At 42.1% G+C, this 9,817-nt stretch overlaps 1 long non-coding RNA gene across 3 annotated transcripts; it reads left to right on the plus strand.

Moving 5' to 3' along the window:
- The first annotated feature begins 1,206 nt into the window (after positions 1-1,206).
- Positions 1,207-3,028, plus strand: LOC129719045 (uncharacterized). Of its 3 annotated transcripts, XR_008727110.1 has the most exons (4): positions 1,207-2,138; positions 2,279-2,397; positions 2,463-2,576; positions 2,645-3,028. It is a non-coding gene; the product is annotated as an uncharacterized LOC129719045 (long non-coding RNA). The 3 variants fall into 3 exon arrangements; XR_008727108.1 differs by having other exon boundaries at positions 2,279-2,576; positions 2,645-3,024; XR_008727109.1 differs by lacking the exon at positions 2,645-3,028 and having other exon boundaries at positions 1,207-1,736; positions 1,807-2,138; positions 2,279-2,576.
- The last annotated feature ends 6,789 nt before the right edge of the window (positions 3,029-9,817 follow it).

A 9,817-nucleotide genomic window follows, 5' to 3' on the forward strand; every position in this document is an offset into this window, starting at 1 on the left:
AAGCGTCTTCTTGTAATATAAATGAAGACGATATCGGATAGTCCTCTCCTGATGCCTTTTTTCCCTCTCTATCTATCTGATTCTTGTCTTGTAGAAAGCTCTTTACTTCACCCGATATATTAAATGATGAAGTAAAGGGTAACGCTTCCCAAATTTGCGAATCCTCGAGGGATATCGAGTGGTTTAATCCTTGTGTAGGAATTACCACTTCGATATAATAGTCTGAGTTTCGTCTTTGCCTCTTATTTTCTTTTTCTGGGATTATCGAAGTTCCCTCTAATATTCTAATGGATTGCTCTACTTTGGTTTTTACAAACTCAAAGTCATCTGTGAGCTTGTTCCAATCTTTGTCCTTTAGTCTTTTATCATATTTAAGGACTAAAGATTCGAATTCTTCTAGGTGATCCCTCAGGAGTTCTTTTTTCGTTAGAATTCCTTGAAGTGATCTTGCCCTATTTTTGCTTTTGAGTAGATTTTTATATTCCCGTTCAACGTATTCCTTGATCTCCTCTAATCTGGTCATTGAATCCTGCTTCCAGCAGCATATTATTTGACCTTAAAAAGAGAAAGGAGATATTTGTAGGGATACCGAGAGTTTTTTCCAATTTTAGATTGTTTGGGTCTTTTTGCTCTATTCTCCCCTTTTCATACTTATGGGATTAAGTAATTTTAATGTATTTGTGGTACTAAATTTAGTCCAGTATCGGCTGAACGTGCTAACTGCCTTCAATCGTGCATGTCTTTATATGTCTTGGTATTGGGTATAGAACCTTTTTGTTCTATGTGTAGTCTTTTCATACCACGGCTTTGTTTAAATTGTGTGCGACGTGCTTCGCTTCGTTCGAATTGTGTTCCCCTTGCGGCTCTGCGTGAATTGCTTAGTATGCAATTCTTAAGTCGTTTTGGTCGCTACTCCTGGAGTACCACTTGCATAGTGAGTGTTGCATGATGGGACTTTGCTCCGATGAGTATGTGTCAAATTTGTAATTTTATTGCTAATATTTTATTATCTTTTCTAGTGGAATTCCCCTATTATTATTATTTATAAACCCGTCGGGGCTCTAGACGAACTAAACAACACCAATAGTCTTGCAATTTCTTCTATCTGTTCTCAAATTATGCATTTGTGAAGAAACATTTCCCTTTAATATATAAAGATAATTATATTATATTTTTTTTTTTTTTTTTTTTTTTTTTTTTCCTCTAAGCGTAGTTCCTAATTATGCCTTGACCACTCTTTATTGCCGTTTGTGTTTCAACCGTGAAAATTAATTTTGGACTTTTATTTTTTTCATTACTGGCTCAATGTGCCATTTGTTTGACGGTCAAGGTCTCGCGTAGCTACTAAGCTTTGCAATTATTGACGTAGGTCATGATGAAGCTTTAGTTTTCTTCTTCCCACTTTTGTTCGCAATAATCGCATACTCATATGCGTTCCGCGATTATTGCTGTATCGGAGACGTGATTAATCCTATACAATTGGCGATGCCTGTCATCAGTGGATTAATATTTGTGTCATCATCTATCTTGTCATCTTGTCACTTGTCATCTTTTGTGATATTTAGCTGTAAAAGTTAAATTCATGTAATGATGTGAAATAACAAAAATTTGATCATGTATTAGTAAACTAAAAGAGAGAGAGAAAAAAAAAACGTTCCTGTTTCGAACCTTAGATCCTCTGATCTTTGGTTTCGCTGTTTACTTTGAGTCCAGTTGTGAGGAACTCGAATGAAAAGGTATTTTATTGATGTTATTTTATGTGATCAACTCACGTGTTTGACCCACTGTGAGTTGATATATTTTTAGGTTTCCATTCCAATTGGAAAATTTTCGATGGACTTGATTCACTGGTATGTGTGAAACCGTGTCAATCGACTAATAAAAATGCAATTATGCATTATTGATTGTCGTCATTCTTAATTTGTTTCGGTATGGGCAGTACGGGTCGGTACCCCTGGTTTTTTAGTTTGATTTGTTCATTAAATTAAAAAAAAATTCTGAGGTTATCTTAGTGGCGTGTGACTAGCCACGGATTAGAATGTAGTGTCGTAGTAGTGGAATATTCTGTGCCAGAAAGTGGAATATTCTGTGCCAGAATAGTGTGGTGAACAGTCCGCTATGGCGGTGAGGTTGGATGGGTAAGTAATTGTATTTTTCTATGATTATGAACCAAGAATAGAATTAGGGTCTTCCAACTAGGGCCTTAAAGCGGGAGGTTAATTTATTTGTGCTGGTTACCACTTGGGTTGATCTTACCTTATTTTCATTTTTTTTGTAGGTTGAATCCTGTTGCTGGTTCCAGTGCCCTGTGAGCTGCTCCCTGTCCGTGGGATCTATTGCGATTGGATTTCGAAAACTTGAATTCGCGTAACACTGGTCAACAGTCGATCTCGGATTGTTATTATTGTTCCTCTAACACTTTCACTGTTTCTTCTTCTAATCCTTTTTATTTGTTCTTTTAGGTTTCGACCATCTTCGAGGAGGAGCCCTTAGAAATATTGGACTTGCACGTTTCGTGGCATTCACTTTCGTTGATTTGGGTCTGTTTTTCCGATACGTCAAAGTCACTTAAGCACGTAAGTTTTTTCTACTTTTTCACTACTGGCCCAGCCAGAAAACGGCGCACCTGAGCCTATCTTTTCAGGCTCTTTTGCGCTGTCACCAATGAAGCGGAATACGTACCGAGTGGTTAGACACTATTACTGCTGGATGTGATATGTCCTTTGATTAACTGCACTACATCTGCTCGATTTTAATTACTTTTAATCTATCAGTTAAGTTGAAAAAATATTAAATCACTTAAACACTAAACCGAAACTTAAACAACGGGCATCACTTCTGCCTCGCGGAATAAAACTTAAGAGTTAACACCTAAACGAACCGCGGACTATCTATAACGACGTAGGCACCTGCCTCACGAGGGGTATCACTATAACGACGTCGGACTTCCTTGAAGTCCCAGCTTAAGTATTCGCCGCTACTCCGGTCACTCCGAATTTTCCCGCGGCGTCGTCTTCTCACGAGAGCGGGTCGCTCTTCCGTCTCTTTCCTCGCGAACGTGCCCGTGCACGGCTGATGCAATCGTTGTTGACTTTTTCGTAAATCCGCTCGGTTGCATGTTTTGATTAAACATCCGCGAATTGGAGTTTTTTGCTGTAAATATAAACTTAAAACATTCGAACTTGCGTTCGATTTAATAACTGAGGTATTGTTTTTGCCTCCATAATCAAAACAATACCTTCTTTGATTATGATCCACTTTTCATATTTTCATAACATGAGTGGTGGATGGAATTTCAAGTTTCAACACTTGCGATGTTGAAACAAATTGACAAGAGAAATGATTTCATCATCTTGTCCATGCATATTAATGACAAGTTTTTCCAAAGATGTTTTTTTCATTTAGGATTTTTCTTAATCCTTCTTTGGAAGAGAATGGAAATTAATTGTAACCGCCTAAAATCAGGTCGGCTCACCCTAACATTGGGGGAAATAAGATACACGGACAACATGCACTGTGGAAGCTATTTCACATTCAGTAAATTAAACGGGTGCGACAAATTTAAATTGCTAGGATGCAACACAGAATGCTTGCTTGCGTTGACAAAAATTATTAACTTTCAATGACTTGTTTATTTGCCTTCAAAAAGGCATTTTGATTTCCGAAACTGGATTTCCTGATGGCAATCATTATGCTGCCCCAACACGGGGGGAATAATGGCTGTCTGGCGACACACGCTGAGAAAAACCGCGCTGCTCCTGAGACGTGGTGACCAACCACAGGGCTAGTGCTGCTGCTGAGGAAGGACGACTGCTGTTGTCGCTGTCTGATGCTACGCTATGCCACAGTTGTGGCCGCTATACGCTGGCCTATCCACAGCCAAGCCACAGTTGTGGCCGCTTCCGCTATCGATGGTACCCACTGCTGCTAAGGGAGGACTGCTGTCGTCGCTGTTCAGAACTATTATGAGCGGCTCCGGCTGAAACAGGCTCTTATATAGGCCAAATAGCATGTTTTCAATTGCAAGGTATATGATTCTGTCGACCGTGCTTGGGAAGCAAGCATATAACGACCAATCAGGGGTCGAAATTTTCGTTTTGACAAGGCTTGACTATTTTCAATAGTACAATAGTGTGAATAATAAAATTACAATTATCTTATTTTGGGAAGAATCTTAGAAGATTTTCCAATCTATTGCTGCAAGAACGAAGGAAATCCATCGAATACTAATCGGTTTATTAGCATTTGAAATTGGACATATTTTTCACTTTTTTCGGTTTTAGATTTTCATTTCACATCCCTATGTAGCCGAACTTCCTGAGAGAAGTATTCTACTTCAAAAACATCAATCGAAGGCAACATCCTAATTAAATCTCTATACCCACTGATAAACAGAAAATCCAAACTGTCCCTGAAGAACAAGCTTGCTGTCCATAAAATGATTATCCTGCCAGTATTAGAATACGGTTTGCCAATCTGGGAGAGTTGTGCCAAGTATCACCATGATAAATTACAGGTTATCCAAAATAAGATCCTAAGGATGATCCTTAACAGTCCTCCAAGAACGCGTAATTCTGAGATCCACCAGCTAGCCGGTCTAGATACACTTTTGGTGCGCAAACAGGCAATTCTGTCTAGATTCAGGGATGCTTGCCAGAGGTCAATTCACGAGGAAATTCGATCTTTGTCAATTTAGTTTTTAAGATAGTATTAGTTAGGTAGGTTATTCAATTTTATTTAAATTCATAAAATTACCGTGCCATTGAGGCAAAGATGTAAAATTAATCTTCAAGATAATTCAAAAAACCAATCTAAATGCACTACTACGAACAAAGATGACGAGCCTTTAGGGCTGACCAATTATCCTGTCATAAAATATACCTCTGTAAACAATATCAAAAATAAAAGACAATTCAGCAGCAGCCAAGCCGCTCATAACAGTTCTGAACAGCGACGACAGCAGTCCTCCCTTAGCAGCAGTGGGTACCATCGATAGCGGAAGCGGCCACAACTGTGGCTTGGCTGTGGATAGGCCAGCGTATAGCGGCCACAACTGTGGCATAGCGTAGCATCAGACAGCGACAACAGCAGTCGTCCTTCCTCAGCAGCAGCACTAGCCCTGTGGTTGGTCACCACGTCTCAGGAGCAGCGCGGTTTTTCTCAGCGTGTGTCGCCAGACAGCCATTATTCCCCCCGTGTTGGGGCAGCATAATGATTGCCATCAGGAAATCCAGTTTCGGAAATCAAAATGCCTTTTTGAAGGCAAATAAACAAGTCATTGAAAGTTAATAATTTTTGTCAACGCAAGCAAGCATTCTGTGTTGCATCCTAGCAATTTAAATTTGTCGCACCCGTTTAATTTACTGAATGTGAAATAGCTTCCACAGTGCATGTTGTCCGTGTATCTTATTTCCCCCAATGTTAGGGCAGCTCAAAGGTTGTAATTAGCAACCGATTTTGAACCACACCATGCTTTTTTCAAGGCAAATAAAAAATAATTGAAGGTTAATAATTTTCTGGCATCAACACAAGCAGACATTCTGTGCGGGATGCAATCAAATTCTGTTGTAGTTGTCTAATTTTTACTTTCACTTTATTTAGTAAACCCCCCACTGTAGGGGCAGCGCAAAGGCTGCGATCAGCATAACCGACATTGAATAATAAATTTCCCTGTTAGTACGCCTTCACAAAAGCAGTTAGTCCGACTATGCAGAGCTAATATGAAGTCGATTCAATCAATCAGCATAAACAGAATTTCGTCATCTCCCAGCTGCCAAGTTGCAACATGATGCAACACGCAACAGCGAGCAAACGAAATCGCTTGATGTTACAAGCCGCAATAAGATACGGGTTAAAACCGTTGCGTGTGTGAGAGCACCATCGGTGTTTATTCGCTGGATACACTATCTCTATACTGTCTACTGAACGCAATAATCTGCTTACATGCGACACGGGGACGGGAACATTTTCTTCAACCAAGCTGCACAACACGACACAAAACATGTTATTTTGTTGCTTCAATGAGAGTGCTATCGGTCCGGCTCGACAAGAAATCATTTTTGTGCATCCGTGCTACGAAACTGAGGAAAAACTTTAGAAACTGAAAAAAGAGGTGGAGCTTATCAAATGATCGCTATATCATTCCACCACGTACGTGAAATAATTCATTCCTATTTTCATCCCTATATAAGAGCCTGTTTTAGTCCAAGCCGCTTATCATCATCAGTTCGTATTGTACAAGCGACACGTTCGGACGTGTTTTTCGCCTGCCTAGTTACGCGCTTTGTTTCTATGGAAATCGACGAGACGCTGCACCCTGCGGTTAACAATTCCTCCGCTAGCTCAAAGCACAAACGGAAGAAAACCGATCCGGTTATTGATAGTAACGATGAATTAGAGGAGAGATTACTGAAGAAAAATGCCTTCAGCACTTTGACAGAGGTCCTCAAAGTTGATCAGAAGAAATCATCATCTCCAGTGGTCTGCGCTCCGGAAAACAACCCTGAAAAACGGAAACAACCACCACTGGTGGTAAAAAACGTTGAATTTGCTACCCTTCTCGGGAAAATGGATCAGTGTGACGCTCAACCGACGTACAAAATCACCCGATTCGGCACTAAAATTAATTGCTCATCTGCTGAGGAATTTGACAAGGTGCAAAGTTATCTGAAGCAGTGTGCGTTTGAATATTATACGCACGACAAACCGAATGATAAACCCTATCGGGTTGTGCTTCGTGGCCTTCCCCTGGTGAACCCACAAGAGATTCTGGATCATCTGAAGAAGGAACATAACATCACCGCTGTTGCGGCCTACATCATCAGACGGAAAGGCGATTGCGCAAATCTGGACGAGTCCTTCTACTTGGTGCACTTTCACAAAGGATACACTAACCTCAAGAAGCTGAATGAGATTAAAAGTATCTCGCAAATCATAGTGCGTTGGGAAGCATACCGCAACAAACGTGCAGACGTGACACAGTGTATGAATTGTCTACATCACGGACACGGGACTCGCAATTGTCACCTGAACAGCAGATGCAATATTTGTGGTGAGCCTCATGCTTCGGAAAACTGCAAGAAGAAAGATGCTTCAGCGAAACGGTGTGCCAACTGTAACGGATCCCATGCTGCAACCGATCGAAACTGCCCCAAACGAGCAGAATACATCCGGATTCGCCAACAAGTGACAACTAAAAACCAGCCGGGTCGCAAGGAGAATAAAAAAAATCAACCTGTTCCTGAACTGACCACCTCGAATTTCCCTGCATTACCGAACAAGAGCACCTCCACCGTAACGAAACCTGTGGGCAATCCGTCCACACCAAACGCCTGGTCCAATCAATTGCAGAAGCAAGAACCCCGCATCGATCCTCGCACTAGAGCAGGTTTGAACGATCTCCCTCCGGAATTCTCTCGTGCCGAGTGTAGTGAAAACATGCTCTACGGTTCGGAAGAACTGTGGTCCATTTACAACGAGTTCTGCGATCGCCTGAAGCAGTGCAAGACCAAATCGGACCAAGTTAAGGTCCTTGGCTACATGGTTTGCAAATATGGGGTCAACTGAGCCCTGCCGCATCCGCATCGCCAACTGGAACGCTCGCTCTATAAGGGCGAAAAAGATTGAATTGAGTAATTTTCTCGCTCAAAAAAATGTCGACGTAGGAGTGATCTCGGAAACCAGGCTCAACCCAAGAATAAACTTCTCACTTCCAACCCACACCATTATCCGGTTAGACCGCTCCAACTCCAGTGGTGGCGGTGTGGCCGTTATAATAAGAGAAAACATCCGCTATGAAATCCTGCCCCATCCTAAAACCAAAGTCATCGAGGCAATCGGAGTTAAAATTTTTGCTCGTCACGGATTTGTCACATTGTTTGCAGTCTACATCCCTCGGCAGTGCTCGGATTGCAACGATACCTCCAAATTCTTTACAGAAGATCTACAAAAACTAACCGACAACAGGCGAGGCTTCATTGTTGCCGGTGATCTTAACGCTCGCCATACTCAGTGGCGAAACAACTTCTGCAACAAAAACGGTAACCTTCTGGCAGACCATCTCAGTTCAGGTACGTGCACCATCCACTTCCCAGATGAACCAACGTTCATCTCCCCAGCTGGAAACACCTCTACTCTAGACATTTTTCTGTCTGATCTGGCATTATCGAAACCTGTAACCCATCAAGAACTGAGCTCCGACCACTATCCAGTGGTGTGCGAACTTGATTTCAGCCCTGCACTGGCGCAGGCTACAACAATACGTGATTACCACCGAGTGAACTGGATTGCCTTCAGCCGCATGGTAGATGCACGTCTTCCTAATGTAGTGAATCTATCAACTACTCTGAATATCGACAACGCATTAAACGTCTTCGAAGAAGCCGTGCACACAGCCGAGGAATCCTGCATCCGCAATGTTCAGGTGAGGAGGAAATTTTCGCTGATTGACTCCGATACCCGGCGATTAATCCAGAAAAGAAACACTGTCAGAAGGCAATTCCAACGCTCCGGATGCCTAATGAAAAAACATGAACTCTCTCGTCTCAATGTTCTTATTGCGGAAAGAATGTTGTCTATACGAAACCAACAGTTCTCGAACGAAATTGAACGTATGAAAGACCACTCGAAACCGTTTTGGAAGGTAGCTAAAATCCTGAAGAAAAAACCAACTAAAGTTCCACCATTGAAGGACGATACTGGAGGTATCCTAGTTTCCCCATCAGAGAAAGTGGATGCCATAGCCAACAAACTAGTTCAAGCTCACAACATCGGTACAGGGATGAGCAGCCCCCATGAAATTGCAGTGCAGAACACAATTAGTCAGCTAGAGGAGCAGCTCAACGATGTTCCATTTACTGGTCAAATATCGGAGGACGAGGTACGTGCTGCAGTCAAACGTGGTAAAAACATGAAAGCCCCTGGGAACGACGGCATCGTAAATCTGATTCTGAAAAAGCTCTCTGGTAAAGCTTACCGTTTTTTGGCAGTAATTTTCCAAAAATGTTTCCAGCTCAACTACTTTCCTTCTGTATGGAAAACTGGGAAAATCATCCCTATATTAAAACCTGGAAAAGATCCGACCAGCCCAGCGAGCTACAGGCCTATAACACTGCTCTCGGCTATAAGCAAAGTCTTCGAGCGTTTAATCCTGCTTCGTATGATGGAACACATCGAGGAACACCAAGTCATTGTGCCGGAACAATTTGGATTTCGGAAGGGTCATTCTACTGTCCACCAACTGATCCGAGTGGAGAACATTATCCAGCGGAACAAAACACTTTCCACCAACACAGCCATTGTTTTTCTGGATGTGGAAAAAGCGTTCGACAACGTGTGGCACGATGGACTCGTCCACAAACTGGTGCAAGCAAACTTCCCACAATACCTCACGAAAATGGTAAGAAATTATCTTGCTAACAGAACTTTTCGGGTGCATCTTCCAGGAGCTTTCTCAGAACTCAAACCGGTCTCAGCTGGGGTTCCCCAAGGTAGCATCTTGGGCCCCATACTATACAACATTTTCACTTCCGATGTACCACAACTTCCTGGTGACTGCAAACTGGCCCTGTATGCAGACGATAGTGCGATAATTGCTAGCGGTCGTAATTCAGCAACCTACTGTGCAAGGCTTCAAAAAGGTGTAACGGCGTATGTTTCCTACCTGAATAGCTGGAAAATTAAAGTAAACGAAAATAAAAGTCAAGCCATTCTATTCCGACATCGATTGTCAGCAAAACTGCTTCCAGACCGTCAGATACGAGTGAACGGATGTACCGTTGAATGGGCGAACGAAGCCGGCTATCTTGGCATCACAATT

Source organism: Wyeomyia smithii, chromosome 1 (genome assembly GCF_029784165.1).
Source record: "Wyeomyia smithii strain HCP4-BCI-WySm-NY-G18 chromosome 1, ASM2978416v1, whole genome shotgun sequence".
In the NCBI taxonomy this organism is placed as follows: domain Eukaryota; kingdom Metazoa; phylum Arthropoda; class Insecta; order Diptera; family Culicidae; genus Wyeomyia; species Wyeomyia smithii.